The sequence below is a fragment of the Typopeltis vanoorti genome, chromosome 22 (genome assembly GCF_054136105.1).
Source record: "Typopeltis vanoorti isolate ZY-2024b chromosome 22, IOZ_Tvanoo_1.0, whole genome shotgun sequence".
In the NCBI taxonomy this organism is placed as follows: domain Eukaryota; kingdom Metazoa; phylum Arthropoda; class Arachnida; order Uropygi; family Thelyphonidae; genus Typopeltis; species Typopeltis vanoorti.
In genome coordinates, this window is record NC_143570.1 from 89,255,799 (window position 1) to 89,280,560 (window position 24,762).

Here is a 24,762-nt window from a genome sequence, read left to right on the forward strand (position 1 = left end):
TCCCGCAACATGAAATTTAAAATATTACTGTAACTATTGCAATATTCAAAGTGGATACCATCATATGCAGAAACGTTTCTCTGTGAAGGCGCGGGATGGTTAGGAAGGCTTGTATTTAGAAATCGATGAACACTAAACAAAGGGAGTAGACTGATGTCAAAAATTAGTGACAGTTCGAGAAATAGGGGCGCACCGGCCATGTGTGCGATGCACACAGGCGCCAAAGAGGAGGAAATACTTAAAAAAAAAAAAACGTTTTTTAAAAGTGATTTTTTTATTGGAGGGGGGCGGGCTAGGGACGCCAACTAAAGTTTTGCACACAGGCGCCGGATACTAGTGGCGCGCCCCTGTATACAAACCTGAAAAGCAAAACCTAAAAGCTTGCTCCCAGGAAGGCGGATATGCAATCCTATTGGCTCGACTCTTCGGATTCATACACGAAACAGCAGAAAGAATTTTGATAATATTAGCATACGTTTGCCTTTCAATGAAGAATAGAATCTTTTTGATATTTTGTTGTATACATAATACATGATGCTATTAAGATATATTAAGAAATTCTATTAAGAATTTCTTAATAACATCATGATCGTGGAAATCAGTTTTGTGTTTTAAGGGAGTCCACCGCAATATTCTTAGGAGCATAATAATAGTGTAGCAACCAAAAAAATTCTCACCAGTAAAACAGCTTATGCAGAATGGCTCAAATTTCAAAACTGGACTGCGTGCGGTTTCTCCTTCCTCGAGCTCGGGTTACAAAACCCTTATTTTTCTTACTCTTCTGCAGTTTCCCTCTTGCTCCAGTGGGTACGCGTAGTGTTTCTATTCGTATGCGTCTTCTTTGCCTTTTCAGCAAAATGCTTCCCTCTAAGCAAGTACCCAGTCCACAAGCATTCGTACTGACACAAAAACTAGGAAAGTTCGAGAACCGTCATCTGTATGAAGTGAGAAACTACGAATTGGAACATTCTGCTACATTTCAGAGTGCTTTTCATTTTTATCAAGTTGCATGTTAGGATGTGTGTATTCTTTTCCGCTATTTTGAAACTGTTGACTTAGGAATTATTAGAAAACAATAGTTTAAGTGTCAAATAATCCTTCACGAAGTACAGTATTTTGAAAGTTCAATACCGAAATATAAAGCACTGTGATATTCACATTTAGTCGATTCAGTACTCAGCAACAGAGTGATGGTATTTCGTTTACAAACAGAAACGAACCATTAACAAAATCGACTATTATTATGTTATTAGAATAGTTTACAAGCAAGAAGCTTAAAACACAAGGTCCATTTCGGTGACAAGTTACATCACTGTCATTTGTAGGACAAAAGAAAGTACTTCCTACCACAATACGATAAAGATTAACATTGCTTGAGGAAAATTAATATTTCCCGTTAAAACAGTATTGCGCTTTTCGAAATCTATAGATTAAGCCAGGACCGCGCCAACCCGAGGGGTACACCGCACCCAGGCGCCAATATTGATAGGGCGGCATTTTATGTAGCTAATATTTAATTTGGATTATGCAATGCAGTATTAGGTGCAACTGATAAAAGTATGCACCCGGGCGACAAATACCCTTAGCGTGCCCCTGGGTAAAGCCAAGAGCATTCAACAGCATTGACTAAATTTAAGGATGAAGCAATTAATGCTACAAGGACCACATATTATGTCTGTTAATTTCGTTCGTGTCAATGATTTGTTTCGCGGGAATAAAAAATCTGGCTTCTGGAAGGAAATCCATCTTCTCATCCGATATGATTCTGTACTGGTTTTTTAACTGAAGGACAAATATTGTCCTCCCAGCTGTGCTATGATAGGACTCAGAAAGTCAACATACAATATTAAATATCACACTCGTTTATCTGCTAATCATTAAATTAGTAAACATTCCTGTAATCAAGTGGGATTTTGCAAAGCACTTCCTTTACACTTCGCATTGAATATTACACCACACAGTGTATGCTAGTCTCATAAAGGATCCCGGCATCATGTGGGTAAAACAGAAGTCTGTTTGCTTACAATTCTAGATTTTATATTGAAGTTTTTAATCTTCTTCTTTGAGTGCCATCTCCTATCGGAGGTCGGCGACCACCTTGGTAAATTTTGAGCGATTCTCAGCTATTCTGAGCATAACTTTTTTAAATATATACATTTCATTGTAAATAATATAATGAATGAATACAGAACTAAGTAGCGCAGATATACATGAGTTGAGCAATTGATTTCAAAAATACTTGATTGTTAAATATGCAAGGAACTTTATTAAGAAATTGACTGCATGAGATGATTCTGGATCTTATCTTGCTCCCACACTTCATCTACCTCACTTATCTTCAGTCTTTAACAAAATCATAAAACTGATTAATCTCTTTGGTGCTGCAATAGTTCTTATGAATTTCAATTTTTAACAATTACATTAACCAACATTAGTTATTCTCTTTATTACGTACGTTTCGCAAAGTGCGTAAGCACCTATTAGGCTCGTTTCGTTCGTAGGTACATACGCAAATTTATTTATTGAAACCTGGTGTTTGGAATACTTGAAAGAACTTGTCAAATCATCCCATTTTTTGTTCAACCGGATCACTTGTAGTGGTAAATGGAGGGGGAGGGGAGAAGGGAATTATATATTATAAATACTTCACTCTAGCTAAATAGGAATGAACAGAGTTTAGTTTTGGGTGGAAATCAAAACAACATCCCGGGATTTAATTTTGGTTTCAGCGAATCGTTTTTAATAGCAGAGAGGATAATTCCGCACTAGCTGGATGGAATTTAATGTTTAGAAAAAGATACACAACTGTATATTTTTAGATTACATAGCGAAAACCGAGTTAATTTTGTCAAACACTTAACTTGACACATTGCTCGGATTTTTTACAACTGCCCAGTGATTATACTTCAATCTTAAGTACCACAACTTTACAAAACTCTTGGAATAACAAATGTCACCTGATTCATGATAGCTCTCAAAAAACAAAAGAAATATCGACAATCGAAAATTAAAGATGCAGTGAACATTACCATTACGTTGGGAAAGATACTTTTCGTTGCCGAACCAGTCTTTAAGCCAAGACTGTGGATGAAAAACGTTTTTTCCTCCTCCAGCAAATTGTTGTTTTTCATCCCGCTGAACGAACAAACTGGCCAAAAGAATACAATTTACAAACCTAATATACTGGCCTCATAGCCTTAGTTGCTTCGGCCGTAATTCCAAATATCCCCCCCCCCCAAAAAAAAAATCTGCCTTGAAGCACTCCTGAAGATTTATTTAGCCAGGAAACAATCTTAAATGGAAGTGTTAAGTGAATCATTGTAACAACCCTGATTCCTAAAACTGAACGGATGCTTTTGGCTGAGAAATTTTGCTTTTACAAGTCATGAGTGATTTTAAAGGTTGCACTTCAAAAATCAATCCAGACATTCATTTCAAATCGAAAATACACACAAACACATACTTCTGGAGGGGGGGGGAACAAATGTCTTTCTTTGTACATTCGGACAAGGTTGGACACTCCCTCCGTGAGTCCAGATGCGCGACCAATATTTTAATACTTAGTTCTTTTGAGTAAGGTGTATATACTCGTAAATGGAAATTTTGACTGACATCGGTCGATCTTCCTCTTAGAAGAAAGCACAAAAACTCTGGTAACTAACTGCAAAGCATCTGAACAAAGTCGTCTGTTTAACTTATTAAGCAGTTTTTGTTCTATTATTATTAATAGGCAATTCAAAGAGAAAGCATACAAATGAAAACGGGCTCTCAGAGTCCAAGAACTTTTTTCCTTCGAAAAACTATGAGCGAATATGATATCTAATGAAATCATAAGAAATATTTTAGTATAAATTTTAAAACAGTAATAAGAAACCACATATAAGAAAGTGTTTTATTCTAGGGCATAATATATAATTATGCTCTGGAATAAAATTCTAAATTATGCCCTGATTGTGAAAACAGACTGATGTTTTTTATGGCAAATAATTCAGTTTCTTAGACTATGACTAGAGCCTCTCGTTAAAATGTCGCCTGTTTTGTTTCTTAAAGCGTGATCCGTATGTCTATAAATTGGATTGATGGAATGCTAAAGACTATAAATAAAATCAAAATAAATCCGCTGATGCCTTAATTCCCTTATAGGGAGTAAACGAGGCCTTTTAGCACCATATAACCTTTGGAGAGTAAGCGGCAGTTCAATTTCCACCGGTAGCCAATCAGATATAGCTGGCCGAAGACTATCACTAATTATAAACGGCATCCAGTGAAGAGACTGGCTGACAATTGCGTCATCTCGTGGTCCCTAATCCTATTGTCTGAGATGGTGTGGGTTGTATGGTCGATTTTCTCAAGTTTCGCGCCGAAAAACTAGAGTTTCCGGGCTATTCGTCCGGTAAACTAACTGGAACAGCTGAAGAAAGTCTTGAAATATGTTCCTCTAGTCGGCGAGTAGAACTGATGTTTCTTAAGGTAGTGAAGCGCCACTTCCACTGAGCTACACAGGCGGGAACACTTGCTACCCAACAACACTTGGGAGCATATTTTGTTTCTTTACGGCATAATCTGTTATCCATCAGGCGAATACTCTCAACTTATTGTTGCTATGGCTATTTTATGATAGAGAAATGGAATTTTAGAATGAATGTAAACAGACCATAGAGTATGCTTTGTATATTTACTGAAAACGTTCTCAACTTTTACTTTTCTATAGGTTTATTACATTACCAACCTTGTTCCATTATATCTTAAACTGACGTGTGTACTTTAAATGAGCTTCTTAAACTCGATATAGAGCTATTATTTTTCCTTGCTGAAGGAGTTCGTATTTCGGATATCATCGATGCTTCTATCAGATGAGGGTGTCAGAATGATACAGAATTTCCAAAAGAAAATTATCTAACTTACCTAAAATGGCCATTGGAAGGAACCTTTATGTTAAATTTATAATGCTCCCCCCCCTTCTATCTCTCCCCGAATATATAGCAGCCAGATAGGGAAATCATTATGCGGTCATTGGAGTGAGGACTACATAATGAGTCATATGAATTATTTGTTTTTTCTATGGAGTTTCACGAGGTTAATCTTTCTATCATGTATTAAGAACGTATTTACCTCTTCAAGTGCTACATCGGTTCTCAGTTAAAACCCAAACCAAATTTCCTATTTTTGTTAAAAATTGTAAAGTGAAGACTCTCTTCAGAAAAATCCCTCAGTTCCCGAATGTTTATACTTCGTAATACTCATCTTACAAAGGGTGCGGCATTTCACCAGCATAACAAAAGCTCAGAGGTGACCCTGCTAAGAGTGATGTACCAGATATTAAATTCATCACCTGTTCTCCATCCATCCGTTAGAGAGAGGGAACAGGTGATATTTCACTTGTACTTGGCATGAACGAAGGGGATAAAAAATCACGATTAGTAATCGTTGTGTCATTGGTCTAATAACAAGGTCAAACTGTCTCGAGATTAATCATGGTCACTTAACAAGAAACTCTCTCTTTGAAGAACAGCGGCCTGCCGGCTCGTGACGAGACAATATATTGTGACGCCCCTAGCAGAAATCTAAAAGAGCATCGCATGTTCGAACCAGACAGAAGTATACGTTCATATGGTATTTCTAAAATTGCGGTCCGCTAAACAGTAATCTGATTAACTGTAATCTTTAACCATGACTGTGCACAGTTTATGGCAACTTAGTATTTCAGTGCAGGCAGAAACCAGAGAATTCGCGATCTCTTGGCAACTATGTCCCGTCTATTCGGTATGCTGTAACCGGATAACTTACGAATCAGGCGTCATTCGGGTTATACAAGCACCTGCACAGGAGCGATCAATCACTGTACATGAACAACTGAACCGACAATATTAATGAAGTCCAGCCAAGCCTCATCGTAGGACCTGCTTCGAAGGTATCAATGAAAGCAGTAACAACTTTAGCGGATGTATCCGTGGCGACGGTCTTCGATGTAAATGACTGCAGATTTGCAAATTCTGCAAATACTAAATCGATTATTCAGATTACAGAGGTTTACATGGATTTGGGGCATTACTTTTAGAGATAAGGAACTGAATGTAGTCAAGTTGATCTAGCATTCATATGATATCCCCTCCTCCCTTCCCCTGACGGCAGAACATGGAGGCGGGTTGATCCTAAGACATGCTTTCTAAACTCACCTTATTGTAGCTACAATTCTGATGCTTAATGGCACTATAAACCGATCACTATGCAGATCTTACAGAAAACTGCATAGGAAGCAAAGCGAGTTATCTTTCCACGTATGAGAATTGCCTCCATTGTTTTTTTGCTGCGGAATTTGTGATCCTAATTTTGTAAAAAGCTTTTACTACTGTTAAGATACGTCCCCTTTTCTTTTAACAACTTTACTGTGACAATGTCTAATTCGGGTGCTTTATCTTCTTTTATATATTTATCAGCACATTCAAATTCCTGCATTCAAAATTAGTCAGTCAACGATGCTTATTGAATTTAAATGGAAAGTTTTACGACGAAAACGTTCATTTATTAGTCGTTTAAATATGTAACATACACCTACTAGTTTCATTTCACCACCTAAAATCAATCTATAAATGAATACTTTAATATTTAATTAATAATAAATTAATATTTATATATTATAATTAATAATCATTAAGAAATTAATTTAATTATAAATATTAAAATTTATATTGATTTTAGGTAGTTATTTTACATATTTTAACGACTAATAAATTCGCGTTGTTATGCTTACAGAAAAACATATTTTTTGAAGCTTTTAAAAAGTGAATAATCAGCAAAACTTTCCCCGCATTCCCCCCAAAAATATGCTAATAATCCTACAAATCTTCAAAGTTGTAGATAGTAATAACTAAGATTCCAGACAGCGAGTCAGAATCGGAAATTCTTTGGTAGCTGCTCCGAATAAACGCATAAAATCCAGAGAAATCTGAATCATATAGATGCTATCAAAATTGCGCTTGACCAAAGGGAGAATCGATTTTAGATTCCGTAGCATTACTTAAAGGTGCGGATGCTTGCGTTTCTTTGGTAGTATCAGAAAGCCGTGTTTCGGCTCTTATTGTTTTCTACTCCAGAATCACAGCGACGTGATTCTCTTAAAATCGATGTAACCGGAGATGGGGTCCTCTTAAAATATTCCATGAGAGAAAGACAAGTAGAGAAGCGTATATTACGAAGAAAGCTGAGCTTTCCCTTTTTTTTTTTTTTTTTAATCGATCATATTTCTATAGTAGCACTGAAAGTAGCCCTCTATTCCGCGCACACACAGACAGTATATTCAAATCTTCGGTAATTTATAAAATGTTGCTGCACAGTGTAAAAAAATAAAATAAATAGTAAAAACACAAGAAAACATTTTAATCTTAATTGTTCCTAACACATATGAATGCCATGGACTATTCTGTTCTGGGTAGCTAAACAAGTTTTTCAAAGAAAGAAGTGGAACATTCGTTGCTAGCTGTAACTGTTACCGGAAGACAACGTGATCTTAAATTCCTGGAATGTTAACCTGCTTTGTAACTTGTGTCGCTTGCCGTCCTTCACATTCTTCAGAATGCATTCGAGGTCCTTTAACAGTTAAGGGAGCGAAAGCAGACAGGCAGATACGGCTCATGCCAATCACCATTACTAACATCAGTTCCAAAGCTGTCGATTGCGATCCGTTGTGTTGGCATTCATGAAGTGCGCACCCGATTAACTCAACTCCCTGAGCTATAATAAACCTCACAAATTATCTGAAGAAATCGAGGTCAGCCATGCAAAGGGATTTATGTGCCGCTAAAGGGGTGCCAGAATGTCAAACGAAGCATTTAATTAACCATTTATCTAAATTTACGTCAATGGCGGAAATAACAGAAAACATCTTCCTTCCTTGTTCTGTTGCATGCAGGGATCAAGGTAAGAAAGATTGCTGCTTGCATTCAGAATCCGAATGCGATCAGCAATGGCTTCCGTGGTTTGAATAGAAAAGATAATTTTGCAGAAGTTGCTCTTTCATAAGTACGTAAGAAACATTAATACATTTACAACACAATCTTAGATTTACCTCATTAAAACATAGGTTAAAAGCGTGAATACCTTAGATATGATCAACAGAGCTGGAGGGGAAAGCTTTAGTACACACATGCGAAATATGCAAATATTTATGTAAAGGAGGTGTCAAATAAAGGATTTTAATTAATAAATAGAATAATGAAAATATTTCAATAGGCGAAGGAAATGAAAAAAAAAAAAAAAAAAACACCGTGAATCTTCGGAATTCTTTCATAATTACTGTTCAACTAAGGTAGTTTAAGGGTTCCACAGAGCACAAGCAAAATCAATGGACAACATTCGAATGATGATAAAACGCATTCCTATCCAATAGGTTTCGCAAAAGATCGGTATATTGTTTTTTAAGGATTTCAAGCAGCGATTTATTGGATTGGAGTTCTGGAAGTGAGTGGAGATGGCACACAGAAAAAACGTGGAAATAATTAAATTGTGAATGCATTTGCAGGTCTCATGCTACTCCGTAGTATATGCAATTTTTCCCGAAAGCCCTACACGGTGGAAATTGTTGCATCGCAGTATCTTGGACCGTTTTACCGTCAAAAATCTGACAATTATAGACTAAACAGTAGCAAGGCGGTAGGGTTCGAAACAGTGACTGTATAAATCATGCATACTCTTAATGAATATTGCATATTTTTTTAATACTATTAAAAAATCCTTGTTCAGCTGAAGAATTCCTAACTAACAACGAACAGTTATACCTATGTCTAAAAACAAGTTAGAAAATGTACATACAGAATATTCAAAAGTACATTCGTTATATATTCGTGTCTGTTTTTCTAACCAGATTGACTATCGTTAAATGAAAAATCCCGCTGCCTCCATATGAGACCGGCTCACTCACCTGCAAATGAAAAGCCCATATCACTTGTGAGATGAGAAGAGATATTTATCCACTTGAACATCTAGAGCAGTGGGGCTTAACCGGTGTTCCGCGAACTGGTTACAAGTGTTGAAAGATGTCACATGACATCTTTCAAAAACATTACCGGCAATATTAAAACCTCCAGTAGACCAAACCAAGTTGTAAATACGGTAAATTAAGTCAAGACCTTTAAAACCACGCCTTTTTTTAAAAAAAAAACTTTGCATATCTTTGGAAGCCAAGTACGAATCTTTGCTTTTTCACACTGAAATAAGATGGTTATCCAGGAGTAAAGGACTATTCCGAATTTTAGAACTTAAGAATGAATTACTGGCCTTTTCTCAAAATGAAGGTACAGATGCTTTTGTAAAATGTCTTCAAAATGATATTTGGTTGCTAAAATGGCATATTTAGCCGATATTTTTAATTACTTAAATATCGTTAATACAAGTATCCAAGGGAAAAATGAAAATATTTTGACATCCACTGACAAATTGTCAGATTTTCATAAAAAAAAAAGTATCTCTTTGGAAAAACCGCATATCAGAGAAAAATACAGTACATGTTACCTTCGCTCCGTAATAAAAAATGTCGAGGGAATTATTTCCATTATAACAAAACATTTAGCAATATTTGAAGAAAAGATTTCAAGTTACTTGCTTTCCTTAAATACACACAATTATGACTGGATACGAAATCCATTTGGCACAGTTAATGCATCGAGTTGTGAATTTTCGTTACAAGAAGAATAACAATTAGTTACCTTGTCAACGGATCGTGCTCTAAAAATGAAATTCTCTGAAATAACTCTTGAGGAATTTTGGATTTTTGTCCAACCCAGTTCTCTCACCACAAGGGCACTGAAAATTTTGTTACAGTTTTCAACATCATATTTGTGTGAGCTCGGGTTCTCAATATTAACCAATATAAAAACTAAAAAGCGTAAAAGACGTACTAATATAGACAGAGATGAGGAGAGCTATATAACATATTAAACCATATTGCTGAAATCTGCAAAAGCAGACAAGCTCAAGTATCGCATTAAAATAAGTTCCATTTTTACAACAGGCAAGTCCATGCGTATGTTTACTGTTAGCTTTATGACCCTAATGCTTTTGGTGTTCCCCAAATTTTTCTTATAATTAAAAGTGTTCCGTGACTTCGAAAAGGTTAAGAACCACTGATCTAGAATGTACAATTGAGGATGTCAATCATAACCAGAAGATTTTTGGTGTGCAGGTTATTCGAATTTTGATGTCTTTTTGGCGAAGAACTGCAGAAGGCATGCAGTGCATGCTTTCTGGTATACTTGGAGCTAATTTGCCTTGGTTGTCTGGGCAGAAGAATGAAGCCATGAGATTACGTCTATAAGAGATTATGCCCTCTGGATGCGAGACAGTTGCAAGCAAAGATGGTAGAAGTTCTGTCCATAATGACCTTGCCCAGGGTAAAGCCATAGTTGAAATGGAAGATGGTCTTCAGTCCAGCAAGAATTATTTCTGTAACTTGATCAAGACAAATGTTTCTGATCGCGGAACATAAATAGTAAATATATATTATTCGGGAAGAAAGTTCCGGAGGTTGTCTCACTTAGTGCGTTGCAGTGCCAAAGGATACGAGTTTAAAGTGCTGAGGGGCAGGTAGTTTTCTGGTGGGAAGTGGACAACTTGCGTCAGGTCGTTGCGCTACTTACTGAAGATACTTGTACATTGTATGCAGCTTGGTCAGTGGAATTGTAAAAATATTTCAGTTATCTGAAGCTCTTGCCATTAAGGCCACCAATCAAATTGAAGATTTGATTGGTGGCCTTAAATTATTAGAATTAAAAACTGATTTTCGTAATAAGATAGCAAATTAATGCAACAAAGAAACCTCGAGTCCGAAAAGATTTCGCACTCGAGCATGGAATATCGAATCGTATGGATATGCACAAAAATCATCATATATAATAGACATGAACTGTGGTTATAGCTGTAGGTTGGGTTCAGTTAAAAATAGAGAGAGAGAGAGAGAGAGAGGAGGGTCTAAAACTGAGAAGTAGTAGTGCTCATGTTGAGGTCACATATTTCGTAAAGTGGAGGTGGTTTCTTTATATATATTATCGTCACAGTATCATTTACGTGTAAATAAAGTGAAGAAAAGAAGGGCGAGTTCATCAGCAACACCGAATACCTTTAGCATTCTTAACGTCTTTAGTATGCAATAAATGTGGAACGAACAAGGTTTCACAATGAAAACAGCTCCGCCTGCGAAAGGCTTCTCCACCCGAAGTGCCACTTTCTCTGAATCAAGTCTGTTTACCCCTTTCGCCACACTAGGATGCTTAACGGGAATGAGACGCATCGCCAAGTATTACATACAGTGAACTGAACAAACAGAATCGCAATCTGTGTTGCTAATCAGTTTTCACGATTCACATGAACCGAGTTATATCTGTACAACCACTCTTCATTTTTTGTGAATCACCTACTAAGTGAATGTTTCACCGAAACGAACTGTGCCGTTTATTCAGCCGAATGTCATCTAATATGTTATAAACGTTCCATTTTGTAAGAAGCACGTTATATCGTGCTTCTTACAAAATGTTTATATCGTGCTTTATATTTCGATATAAACGTTATATCGAATCATTCCATGATTCGATATAACGCGGTTCTATTCGAAGCCTAAAACAAGAGCCAAATTCATGCTGATTCAATTTATCGCTGTATTTTCCTCGATTCGTAAATAATACGATTATTCCGGAACCAATCAGCGAAAGGTTAAAACAAAACAAAATTGATACGAAAAAGCATTTCGCTCGACATTAAAATGCAGGTGCTGAGGCGATTAGGAAAAGGCTAACGTCAAGTTGATATTGGAGCCGCTTTAATTTGTCTACTTCTAATATACGAACGATTTTAAAAAACAAAATGAAGTGTTCAACAACCACAATGTCTTCTGCAACAAAGGTAACCCGATCCAAAAGGAATGTTTTGTCTCCGTAGAGCAACTGGAAAAACGATGGTACGTTGCGCCATTCGATTGGAAAAGGCTTAAGTTCGATTCTCTTCATGACGGGAGGAATCTTTATATGGACTTTTTCAATCGAAGGTGAGTTAGCCGATCTCATAAGGAGGTAGCGGGGTTTTTTCTCCCTGAAACTCGGGTTTTTCATCCCGCATACAGACAAATCGGCCCCTTCAGAACACACGCAATTTACAGACAAAAAATACTAGCTGTGGTGGTGGCAGTAGATGGCGCTGATGTAGATGATTGGTAGTAGATGATCGGTGTAATGGTGGAGACGGAGAGTTGTACAATAGGTGTCCTCCCGCGATGGCTTCGGACTCCTTGGAGGTGTCACGAATAATAATAATAATACTTTAGAGGAAATGGAGAAGCGTCTTTCAATTTGGATTGATGATGAAACCGAACGCAACATGCCATTACGTCAGGCCAGTGGCGCACCCAGAGAGGCAGCAAAGGGTTCTACCCCCCTCCCCCCAGGTAAACACTAGAAAATTTTCCAAAAATCTTTTCCTAATTAAAATTCTTTTTTTTAATTTATGTTGTGTCTTTATTTCTATACTACTTATGTATTGGCGATCACTGCAGATGCTTAGTCAAAGGTCGTATGCAATGCGTAGTATGTATTCGTAAATCGTCTACTCAATTCTCCCCCCCCCCAAGATTAAATCTTGAGTGCACGCTCCCCTACCCCAAGATTAAATCCTGAGTGCGCCACTGAGTCAGCCATTAATCATGGAAAAGACCAGAAGTATTTTTAATCATATTCAAAAACAAAGAGAGGATACGAGCGAAAACTTGGCAGCTAGCAGAGGTTGGCTTGATAGATTTCAAAAAAAAAAAAAAAAGAAGCAACCTCTACAACATTCGAATCACCGGAGAATGCAGATACTGAAGCTGCTTCAGCCTTTCCATCAACTTGAAGCCATAATTGAAAGAGGAAATTATCCTCCCGAACTAGTTTTTAATGTTGATGAAACGGGACTTTTCTGGAAGAGAATGCCAAAGCGTACATTTATAAAAAGCAAGCACCAAGATTCAAAGCTGCAAAAGACCGTTTAACCCTTCTTCTGGGCGGTAACGCCAACGGCGATTTCAAATTAAAACCGTTGCTTGTGTATCATTCCGAAACACCAAGAGCCATGAAAGGAAAGTTAATATAAAAATAACTTAAGATTAAAGTAAAACTTGTTTATTCTTGGTCGCGTGTTCCCCCGTCCCCATTTACTATGTTAAAAATGGCCCCGTTTAACGCTGTTTCGTTTAGCACTTTGTTTTCTAGGAACGCATCCTGAGCGTTAATCGGGATATTACTGTACTTTTATTTTAGTCTCAGTAGTCGGGTAGCTTCGTGGTTAATTAATGAAGCCAGATCAGAAGATTGATCATTACGAGTGTCATTCCAATTTACCTAAAAAAACAAAAAAAAACTGGAGAAAGTTCGTTTCTTAATGTATTATGCGGCTTCTTTCTTTTGGCGCAGAACCTCGAGGTTTTAATCACGCAACTCAGCAAAATCTACCGTACAGTACGCTAATACCAATTACTATGTACCTTCAAGCCAACGAAAGTTGTGGGCGTACAATGCACCCGTGCTATGTTAAGGCCAAAGCATTTTAATCATTATTTTATTTATACTTTTTTTTTTTTTTTTTTTACATAGTCCGGAAACCCTGCTCTAGAGACCAAACATGGGAATTTTTCATGCCACTACAGGTCTCCAAGCAAACAGGGCGGTGGTCTCACACCGGGCGATGAAATTCATCTCCCACCTAAAGACAATCACAAATACCCACGGTCATGGCGAAATTCGAATCAGGACTGTTGATTGGAAAGCGAGTACGGTAACTATTGGACCAGCCAGACCGGCAGGCGAGTTATGATGAGAAACACGACATGAAGGCAGTTATGATGAGAAACACGACATGAAGGCAGTTATCTACTTTCGTCAAAGCACGTCGACAAGAAATGCACTCAACTGCGGCAATTAGTCGCCAAACCGAATTCTAAAGTTCTGGGCTACAAGGAGTGACCACTATTCCCTTTTGGAACAGTGGTCAGATTGAAAAGGCATTACAAGATCCATTTTATAACGTCTTTATAACTAGAGGTGGAGGATTTTTAGCTACAGTATGTACAACAACAGGAAAGTAACACCGAAACTAATCAACCCCTGCATTCAATCTAGCCTTTGACAACCTCATCATAAATATTGATAAATGACAGTCACATCAGTTCAACCCAAACTGGTGACAAAACTGTCATCGGAGAATATTCGATAGCAATCTTAAAGTGTCACCACTGAGTCACTCCACAGCATAGAATGTGCTTACTTAGTGCACGCATTTGAAGTCTTCTAACTTGATAATGTCTCAAAACACAGTGAAAGTTCATTTCTCCTCAATCGCCAACACCTGCTTATTCTCGGAGTTTTATATATGTGTGTGTGTAAAATAAAAAATACATATATATGAAAAACATCATAGTAATCCTTTCCTTTCCCATCATAAATGATAAATTACACAAAAGCTACTACGAGAAGAGTACATCATCTCTTAATTTCAAACCATTTCACTCTTTTTTTTTTTCTTGCAATTTCAGAAAAAGACGTTTCATAAAGACGCGATGGATGCAACGCAAGAGGCGACACTTAAAGATGAAAAATAATGAGGGATAACATCGAAATTTTGTGTGGCGTTCAGAGCTCTGCGTGTAAAGTTAGAAGGGTTAAAACAAGCCGGTGAAGATTCAACACGTGATCGATCAAATGTTTGAATGATGAAAAAGTTCAATAAAGTTCACGGTTTTGTAGTGAACAAGTCAATTAAAATGCAAAACTAAAAGGACGAGTTGCATCTCATTACTTTACACTATACTTCGTATGAGTAATGTGCACTGTAATGTGTCTTGGATATTCTAAATCGCTGAATAGTCATCACAATAAAGTAGCAGTTTTCGCCAATCAATCAATCTCCTCAGAGAGTACATTCCTCACCTTCCCACAGTACCCCTCTCATTACTAATATTCACAATGGATGCACAACGATCGGCAATTTTGGAGACATAACCGATCCAATTATATTCTGTAGTGGCTTAAATCTAATTATGCACAAAACAAAAACACACCTTACACTTATATTTTAAAAATCGTTTTACCCAGTGAAAAAGTTAAATAGAAGTAACGTAAACCGATTACATAAATATAAGGAAAAAATTGTCCATAAACAGCATACTTCTAATATGACAGCTGGTTTTCCTGCAACAAAAACCACCTTCCCTGCAATTTTGCATGTCCCCGTCCCTACTCTGAGTAATGACATGTTTATAGCATGCAGTAAATTCTAACCAAACACCATCAAAAATTACTGCTTGAGGACAAAGATTAACGACTTTGAATGTTGTACATTATTGCTGCACTGTTCTAATTTATATTAGAGAACGACAAACAAGAGCAACAAAATTTGTAAATGAGGACAGCGGGTCAACCATTTAAAACTCTCCAATCGGTGTTGAAATACTTGACACAGCATTTCAATTTTGTATTCGGATTCATTTCTGGCAGAAATGTACTGCTTGAAAAGTTTTGTTTTTAAATTGCGCAAGATCGAAAACTAAACTTTTGTTTCAAAATATCTTCTCATACTCTTTACACGCAGAAGAGGTTTCTGAATGGCATCAATGATAAATGTTATTCATGGCGTGCTTCTTCCTTATGAAAGATGTAAAAATTTTAGTGTTATACATTGTATCCAAGGTAAGTTGTGCAGTTTTTATTTTATTTTATTTAGCGAGTACTTAAATTGCAAACGCACCATTGCGTGTGAATTGGAACAACGACGTCTACATTGTGCTCTGATTCGAAAGGACTTGAATTGAAGATGAGTTAGCCGATCTCATAAGGAAGTAGTAGGGTTGTTTCTCCAGTCAGATTTTTTCATCCCGCATACACGCAAATCTGCTAGAAGAACACATGCAATTTACATACAAACTATTTGTGTTGGGCGATAAATGGCGTTGTGTAGTTAGTGGATTTAGTAAATTGTGTGTAGTCCAGTAGAATTCCTCCCTAGATGGAAAGAGAAGCATTACCACCTGCGTTAATCGATACAACGAAATATACTATACTGAAAAAATACACACACACATTACATTATAAATATTTAAACAGAATATCTTTTTAAACACGAATTGGGGGGGGGGAACGGTAAGAACTGTCATTTCGTTATGGTTAAAACATAATACAGAAATAAAAACATTTAAATTAAACAGTTGCAAAAGTAACTGAAAAATTAATGTCAAAATCTTAACAGCCTTATCTATGAACATAAACTTTGATATTCGTGATATGAACGTAGGAATTTCATTTTATACCAATACTTCACAAATTTTTCACAGGCTTAACTAGACGTAGCAGCGTGGAAAAAATTCGGTAAAAGCGGTTTGAGTGATGGTAATTTTAGCAACAAAACTTTAATAAAAGATTGAGAAAGTTCATCTTACTCTCATAGAATGTGCGTTATCTAAACGTGTAATTATGTGTACTTGGAGATTGTCATCAGTACAGTTGAAGCATTTACGGGACTCATCGCGGGAGAGCACTTTACACCATCTACATAATTCTTTCACACGACGGAGATGCTAGTTAAAATGAATACCATTTTAACGTTAACCTAACTGAACTTAAATCTGATTGAACGAAATGCTATTATTATTATATTAACTCATCTGATGTCAAAGACTCATCGAGGGAGGGAAAGAGATTTATATCATTAATTACATACATCATATAAAAATGTATTTTATGAAAGATTTCAGAAGTATTTCATAACTATTTCATGAAAGGTGAAAAATAACATGAAAAAATACACACATAAGGGCTAAATGCGATTGCTATCGTGTCATTAAGACATGGTTGCTACGTTGTTTAAATTTAAATGTTTAAATTCGGCCATCAAATATATCACTTATTTTAAATGATAAAAAAAACAGTATCTGATTTAGTATTTGCATGCACTCTTTCGATGAAGCATAAAAAATACTTATATAATTATGTAATTGTTAATGGTATAACCTCACTCTCCCCTTAAAACGAGACTCCAGGAAAGTGAAGGTAGTAATAATAAAATTAAGAGAACATTGGTCTTGAAGAAAATTAAACCGATACCGGTACTACTAATATTTACATATTAGAATCTCTTCACAATTCAGCATATGTGTAAAAACCAATGCTGTACTCCAACTATTTAAATACTAATGCTCAAATTAAAAATCTGACCAAATACGCTCTTATTTATTAGCAACCAGGCAACACATTTAAAGACTTATTTTCAACCACGCAAGTGAATAAAAAGACTGGTTTAAAAATACGTGTTTACGTCACCTTACCGCTGGTTTCGCCAGAAGTAACAGATACGCCATTTCAGTACACTTCAAAAAGACTTGACAAATTCTAAATACATTTATTGCCAAATAAGTAGCCAAATAAGCAAATATAAAATAAAAGACACCATTACTTGCCCATTAAAAAACTTTATACTGACGTAGATTCTGCGATTAAATGCTGTCTTTATACGCAGACCAGTTACACATTTATGTTTATATTTTACGCATTTGTTTGTTTTTATTAACTGCATTTCAACGTAAGCCTGATATGCGAGCTATTCACCGTGGTTTGCATAGACCGAAAAAAACATATTCAAACATGAAGTTTCAGCAGGAATATAGCCTAACATCAGCTTTAGCACCTGATTTGAAAACATCTTTCATAAAACAATCAATCATATTATAATGGCACATCTTTAAAATATATTGCGAAAAACAAACAAACCAAAATAATAACAAAATAAATGGCAAGACTAAGAAAACAATAAATCGCTAGCATATGCTCATTTACTTGGTATCGTGAGTACTACAGTTTCTTCCATTTGTCTTACAATAATATTTTCAATCAACTTCTACAGGCAGATAGTATTTTTAAGTCACTAGTCATATGAGCTGAATATTTTTCTTAAAAAATATGCATCTTCATATAAATTTTCGGAATTAAGAAAGCGGATCGCCTATGCACATTCCTCACCTCCCGACCGTACCCTTCTTATTAGTAAATATTCACAATGGATGCACAACGATCGGCAATTTTGGAGACATAACCGACCCAATTATGTTCTGTGGTGGCTTAAATCTAATTATGCACTAATGATAAAACCAGAAAAATAATCTACATGCCGAGTCTAGTAAAAGAACTCTTCAACCGATTATTCAGGAGAGGGAGAAAAGTAAAAACTTGCTACCCCTGTATGAGATCGGCTAACTCTCCCTAGAATCAAAAAAGACCATATAAAAATTCCTCTCGTCACGACGACAATCGAACCCAATCGAAGGGCGCAATATACTGTCGGTCTTCCAGTTACGGTACGGAGGCGCTAATAACACACAAATTATTAATATACTTACCTAAATAATAGACAATTATTGTCTATTATTTAGGTAAGTACCCCTCCAAACTCTTAATCCCTTATTTCTCTAGTAAACCATATAGGTCTATGCGGTGGAAGTTAACTGTGCGATAAGCCATTCGGGTTATAATCTAATTTTTTTCTCCCATTAAGGAAAAAAAAACCTGAAAAGCCACTATCGCCTGTGTGTTATCTGGAATTATACGAATGCCAAGCGAGATTATCACGATTTTTATGCTTCATTTCCTTAGCTGGATTACTGTTTTCAGTTTTCTGATCCAATAGAACAATTCTTATAAGTATGGAAACTTTCATTTCGCAGGCTTTGCTTTTCCACGTAGTTTTACAAGGCTGTTCAAGAAAAGAATTAAGCACATCGCAAAGCTGATTTCATTTCCGGCTTATATTAAACCTGGAAATAATTACAAGTAAATAAACTTTGAATAAACCAAGAACAAAATTTGCATCATGACCAAATTGGCAAGATACCACAATAAGCTGTTGGTCACAGGCTTGCTATCACATATGCAATTTAAGAAACGTTGAGTTCCTCCGCTATGCCGCACTTTGGATAAAAAGATCACGGTTTAAATCGGGTATAGAACACGAGAAACGTATCTAGACTTTTCCCAACTGAAGATGAGTTAGTCTCCTAAAGAACAAGCAAACCTAGCTCATAAAGAACACGCATATTTACAGACAGAAAATACTCTGAAGATAGGAAGTCTTCCTATTATTAGCAGTGAGAACACAAAAGGTATAAAAATCAGGAGGCAACGAACGAGCCGAAATAATGTTCAACTAGTAAACCATAGTATCGATGCAGTTCATTAGCTGCACCGATACTATGCGTTACTAGTTGCGCATTATTCACATTCACTTTTTAATAAAATATCGAATTAAATGTGGACACTTATTATAAGCAAACCCAATGTAGAAGAGGCTCTCGAATAAATACATATGGAACATGAGACTAATCCAAACACCGAACTTGAAGCGTAGCAGAGAGGTTGTTCTCGCTTGAAAATAATTTTAATATGTATAGATCAAAGAGTTTAAGCAGAAATGAAATGGTTGATCATAAGCTGAAGCTCACTCTGAAATTCAAGATCCGCATAAAATGAAGAGTGAGAGCGAATAGTATCGATGACATGACAATAACAAAAGAAAAATGGATTAAAAGGAACTTGACGTCGTGCTCATCAACAAGGAGACTGCAGTCGGTGAGCAGAACACTCTTGTTTATCATTACTCATTAAAGATTCCCAATTGGAGAGATGCATCTCCATTACATACTTTTACCATGATATTTAAATATGAAGTACTGGAATGCGTATTCAGAAATTTCGACAAGTTCTAATTTCCTTCATACATTTTTCCTAACTTTGAGAAATAGAATTTTATTAAATGTTTCCATTATTCTTTCTTAATTTACTCCTAACATTTCATCTTGGAAGGAAAATGTTTTAAAAGTAAATTAAGTGAATATTTGCAAGAAGATTCACTGGGATGAAATTTCTTGCAAAAATTATAGCAGCTGTATAAAGAATACCACTAAGTCCTTGTTTAAGGCAGTTACATATAAAAACACTTAACAGCATGCCTCTTAAGATTAACAACTACGCTAGACTATTAAATTTCACCAACCTTCGCAACCCTACCTTTAACATGAAATCAAAATCGTTGAAAAATTCAAAATTATTTTACAAATAACTATTATCGGGATTGCTTAAGCGAGTTTCCTATGATATCTAATTATAATTCCGAATATCTAATTAATATACTAATTGTATATTAATTAGATTAACTAATATCTAATTAATATACTATAAAACTTCAGTATGACGTCTCTGGATACTTCAACTCAAGCATTAAGCAGTATTTTGATACACAATAATGCGGGTATTTTATAAACCCTATTTGATTTCTTCACTGGTTCCGTGATAAACCTGATTCTGGCGTAATAAGCCCTAATGGCTTCTAAATGAATTAAGAAAATTTTCGATAAATCAACTGAAGCTCCTGTCGATTTAAAATTTTTTGTCAATTCAATATTTACATTTCTTCAAACTACAATACAATGATTTTTTTTTCGTTCTGAATAAAAATCCGTTTCATTATAAGTGAAAGTAAACATTTTAAATGGGAATCGAATTTGTCAACCCACAATTTAAAAGACAAATAATACGGAATTATTTTGAACAAATCATCTTTAAAAAATCAGTAACACTTATGGTGGTGCCTGTGTAGACCTGTGGAAATGGCATTTGCATCCATAGCGCCAGACCAACCGAATAATAACTGCTATAGGTTCGATTCTAGTTTCCGATTAAAGGACCTGTTTCTAAGCTTTTTTTAGCCAGTTGCTGAGTTAGTCATCCTTTGGCAAGACAAGTAGGATCTCCTCCCCACATTTTTACTCCGAGTATACAAGGAACGAGCATAGAATTCGCATTTCACAGACAATATAAATACAGTATTCTAAAAATATTTAGGGCCATGAGATGGCAGTGGTTGTCCCCTCTTAATTCACTAATATATCTTGAGCTCACTATCAGTGAGAGCTTGAAGAATGGAGGCTGCCTGCCCACTTATCTTCAAAATAATGTTAAATCTTCAAAGTAATGTTAGTTGGAGCTAAAGAACCTCTCGCCTACTCCCTTTGGAAAAAAAAGAAGGCGTTAGATTTATTTATTTATTTTAAGCATATTGTTGGATTATTTCCATTTTCATACAATTAAAGTTGAAATATAATCGATTTATTATTACTATTATTAGATGACTCGTCCACGGGACAGCAAAACCCAACGTAGGAGGACATTCCATCCCACACTATTCACCGTCTACACTATCATCAACGCGGTATTTCTGTATCTAAATTGCGTGCGTTCTCTGGCTGGTTTGTCTGTTTTGTTGGAGGTAAAACGAGTTTCTGGGAGAAAAATTCTAATTCTCTATGGGATCAGTTAACTCACTTTCAGTTGAAAAAATCAAAGTTTCATTCACATCATAACAATCTCAGTTACGGATTTACTAATCAAAGGGCGCGTGTCCCTCTGATTAGACATCTTACTGAGTTTTCCCTGTGTATTAACGTTTAACAATACATTAATGGTATTGAATATTTTGTAGAATAAAATGAATTGTATACATACAATTCATATTATCTATACAATTCAAATACTAAGCATAGTAAGAACAAAGTGTCATTTTACACTTTAATCTCAGGACAAAAGATTATAAATTATGAGTTTAAACGTAGCGAAGAAAACTAAAAGGCTGAAAGACAACTGCAATGCTTGTAAGTAGAGAATTAATATGGTTTATGTTAATAATAAAAGAGAAAGGGCCACCAAGGCTATCAAGGACTAAAGAATTCCTAACTGAATACACATGCCAAATATGGAAGTATGCCCTGCAAATAGGGTATGTCATTATAAATGCAAGATAACTGATTATGAAGGAGTGTAAAAATTATTATCCTAGGAGATAGCAGAGCATTTGAACGGAATTTAAAGATGAAACAAGGAAGTGTGTGTATGTGTAAACAAAAAAACAAACAAACAAAAAAAAAAAGAAGACGTAAGGTGACCCCCGCTGATGCACAAGTGCTAAAGTCAGCGTCCTTTTCGTACCGGTTTTATGAAGTTCCTTTTAGCTCCTGTTTCGATGTAACTTTGGTACCATCGTGGACTTTCTCCCCTTCTTTCTCTCCCCACTTCTGCATGCCACCTGCCTGCTTGCCCTGACACAATTCTTTCTCTGGTCGTGAATCAGTAGCTAGGAAAAGATCAGACACCTCACACACACTGCCAGCATTCAAGGAAGATTTTTTTTTTCTTTTATTCACTTTGAGGCTCTCTCTCACGCGCGCACACACTGGCAGAATGAGCAACTGAACTGATGTTTCTACGCCACTAGATTCATATATCTGCAACATTTTCCATATTACGTGGAATTTTTCCTCAACTTTTTTTTATTATTATCAAATTCCATGTAAACTAGTGAATCGACCGCGTCACCGATTCAGAATTCAAATAGAACTGTGATCAAATAAAAATCATATGCTGCCACTGACATCTTTCGGGCGTTATAAAAAAAAATATAATAAAAATCAAAAAAAAATATGTGTGATCAAGCTTGGAACATCACCCCCCATCGAAACGAAAGTTGTGTAACCTAATAAATCTTCCAGTTATACAACTCTTACACTTACGCGCTCAATATAGGATCTATGTTCGCGTAGCATTTTTATGGCCATATACGTTAGTGATTTTTGTGAGAGGAACAGTGAAAAAAATTGCGGAGTTTTAACTTATACTAACTTTAGGATGATAGTTTTAGTATCTTTCTCCCGTATTCTATATTGGGCGGCTGGTAGTAGATTAGTTAAGAAACGGTACGCCGGTACAACTAATGTTATGGAAGGTCGGTGTTATATCCTCAAATTGCTTTGTGTTGTCTTTCCGGGTTGCATTTTATGGGGGTGATAACGTGTTGGAACTGTTACCACTATAGAGGAGAAAACTGGAAGTGATGTAAACTACTGTACACAAATAACTAACATGAACTTCTGGTTGAGTTAACAAAAGAAAAAAAAATACATTTTTAATACGAGGGTAGTTCAAAAAGTTCTTGGCCTCGACCATAGATGACAACACTTTCGGCAAGATTTTTTTTTCTAAGTTGGTACATCTGTCATAAGCATCCATTTGAAATTTCAAGTCATTCTATCAAGTAGTTTGTTTTATATAGCTGTCTGAAGCAAAAGTGTTGTCTGTATCCCTTGAAATGGATAAAAGTGAGTATCGTGCGGTTATAAAATTCTTTGTAAAAGAAGGTTTAACGCCAAAAGAAATTCATTCGAAGTTCATAAAAGTTTATGGGCACTCTTCTCCTTCGTTTTCGACAATTAAGAAATGGGCTGCCAAGTTTAAACGTGGCCGTACCAGCCTTGAAAATGACCCAAGTGAAGAACGCCCAAAAAAGCGTAACACCACCAGAAATCATTGATCAAGTGCACGATATGGTATTGGATGACCAGCGAGTCAAAGTGTGTGAAATTGCTGAGACTATAGGCATTTCAAATGTAGAATGTATATTGCATGAAGAATTGCGAATAAAAATGCTTTGCGCAAGATGGGTGCCGCGCTTGCTCACAGCAGATCAAAAAAGCACTCGCATGAAAATCTCTGAACAGTACTTAGCATTTTAATAAGAATAAAACTGATTTTGTGCGTCGATTTATTACCATGAATGAGACTTGGATTCACCATTACATACCAGAATCCAAACAACAGTCAAAACAGTGGACAGAAGCCGGTTGTTCAGCACCAAAGAAGACAAAGTCGGTTCCATCAGCTGGAAAGGCATCGGTGTTTTGGGATGCTAAAGGCAATTTTGTTTCTTAATTATCTTGAAAAGGGTAAAACAATAACCGGGGAATATTATCCCGATCTTTTAACCAGACTAGACGAAAAAATTCGTGAGAAAAGACACGGTTTGCAAAAGAAACAAAAATCATTTTTCATCAGGACAATGCAGCTGCCCACAAAGGTGTTTTGGCAATGGAAAAATTAAGGGATCTTCACTATGAATTGTTGGAACATCCACCCTCCCCAGATTTGGCTCCCTCTGACTTCTATCTCTTCCCAAACTGTTCCTCGCTGGTCAGCGTTTTTCTTCGAATCAAGAGGTGATTGCAGCTGTAGAGGGGTATTTTGCAGATCTTACTGAGAACCACCACAGGGACGGGATAATGGCGCTGGAACATCGCTGGAATAATTTTATTAGTCCTAAGGGAGATTATGTTGAAAAATAAAATAATTTTGAAATTATAAATTCGTTTTTTCATTGTTAGGCCAAGAACTTTTCAGACCACCCTCGTAAACATCGTGATTTTTTTTTTTTTTTTTAAACTGCTTGTACCGAAAATTTGGTGTGAATTATCAAAAGTAGGAAGTGTAATTTTTCCATTCTTTTGAAATATTCACAGCACTGTTTGCATTGGGAAGGAAACTTGAACCTGTCATGCAGGCCTTTCCCTAACAATTGCGACTTCTGGAGCAAAAGTACAAATGAAGGCCCACATAACAATGTCTAAATATTTAAAAGTTATATAAAAGTTATAAATCAAGAGTAAGGATGGTTAAATAAAATAAGCACTAACCTTCAACTTTGATAAATATGCCTTCATAAAAAATTGAACAATATGTGTAAATGTTATGGATTTAATAAGACTGAAAGTGGGTAAAATATTCAAGTTGACTTGGATTCATTTATTATTGGCATGTCTGGGTGTTCTGTTGAAGGACTGGCGATGTTTGGATGAGTAATTTATAAAAAAAAAAAAAAAAAAAA

At 36.1% G+C, this 24,762-nt stretch overlaps 1 protein-coding gene across 3 annotated transcripts in view; it reads right to left on the reverse strand.

The window, feature by feature from the left end:
• The window catches only part of nemy (cytochrome b561 family member no extended memory), a 107,632-nt gene that overhangs the window by 29,989 nt on the left and 52,881 nt on the right, over nucleotides 1–24,762 (reverse strand). The window contains exon 1 of one of the 3 annotated variants that reach the window (XM_090412354.1): nucleotides 17,333–17,453. The exons of the other annotated variants lie outside the window; for them this stretch is intronic. The gene's annotated coding sequence lies outside the window, so the exon portion shown is untranslated. Of the gene's footprint in view, nucleotides 1–17,332; nucleotides 17,454–24,762 lie in introns of those variants that run through there. 3 annotated transcript variants of the gene reach the window in all.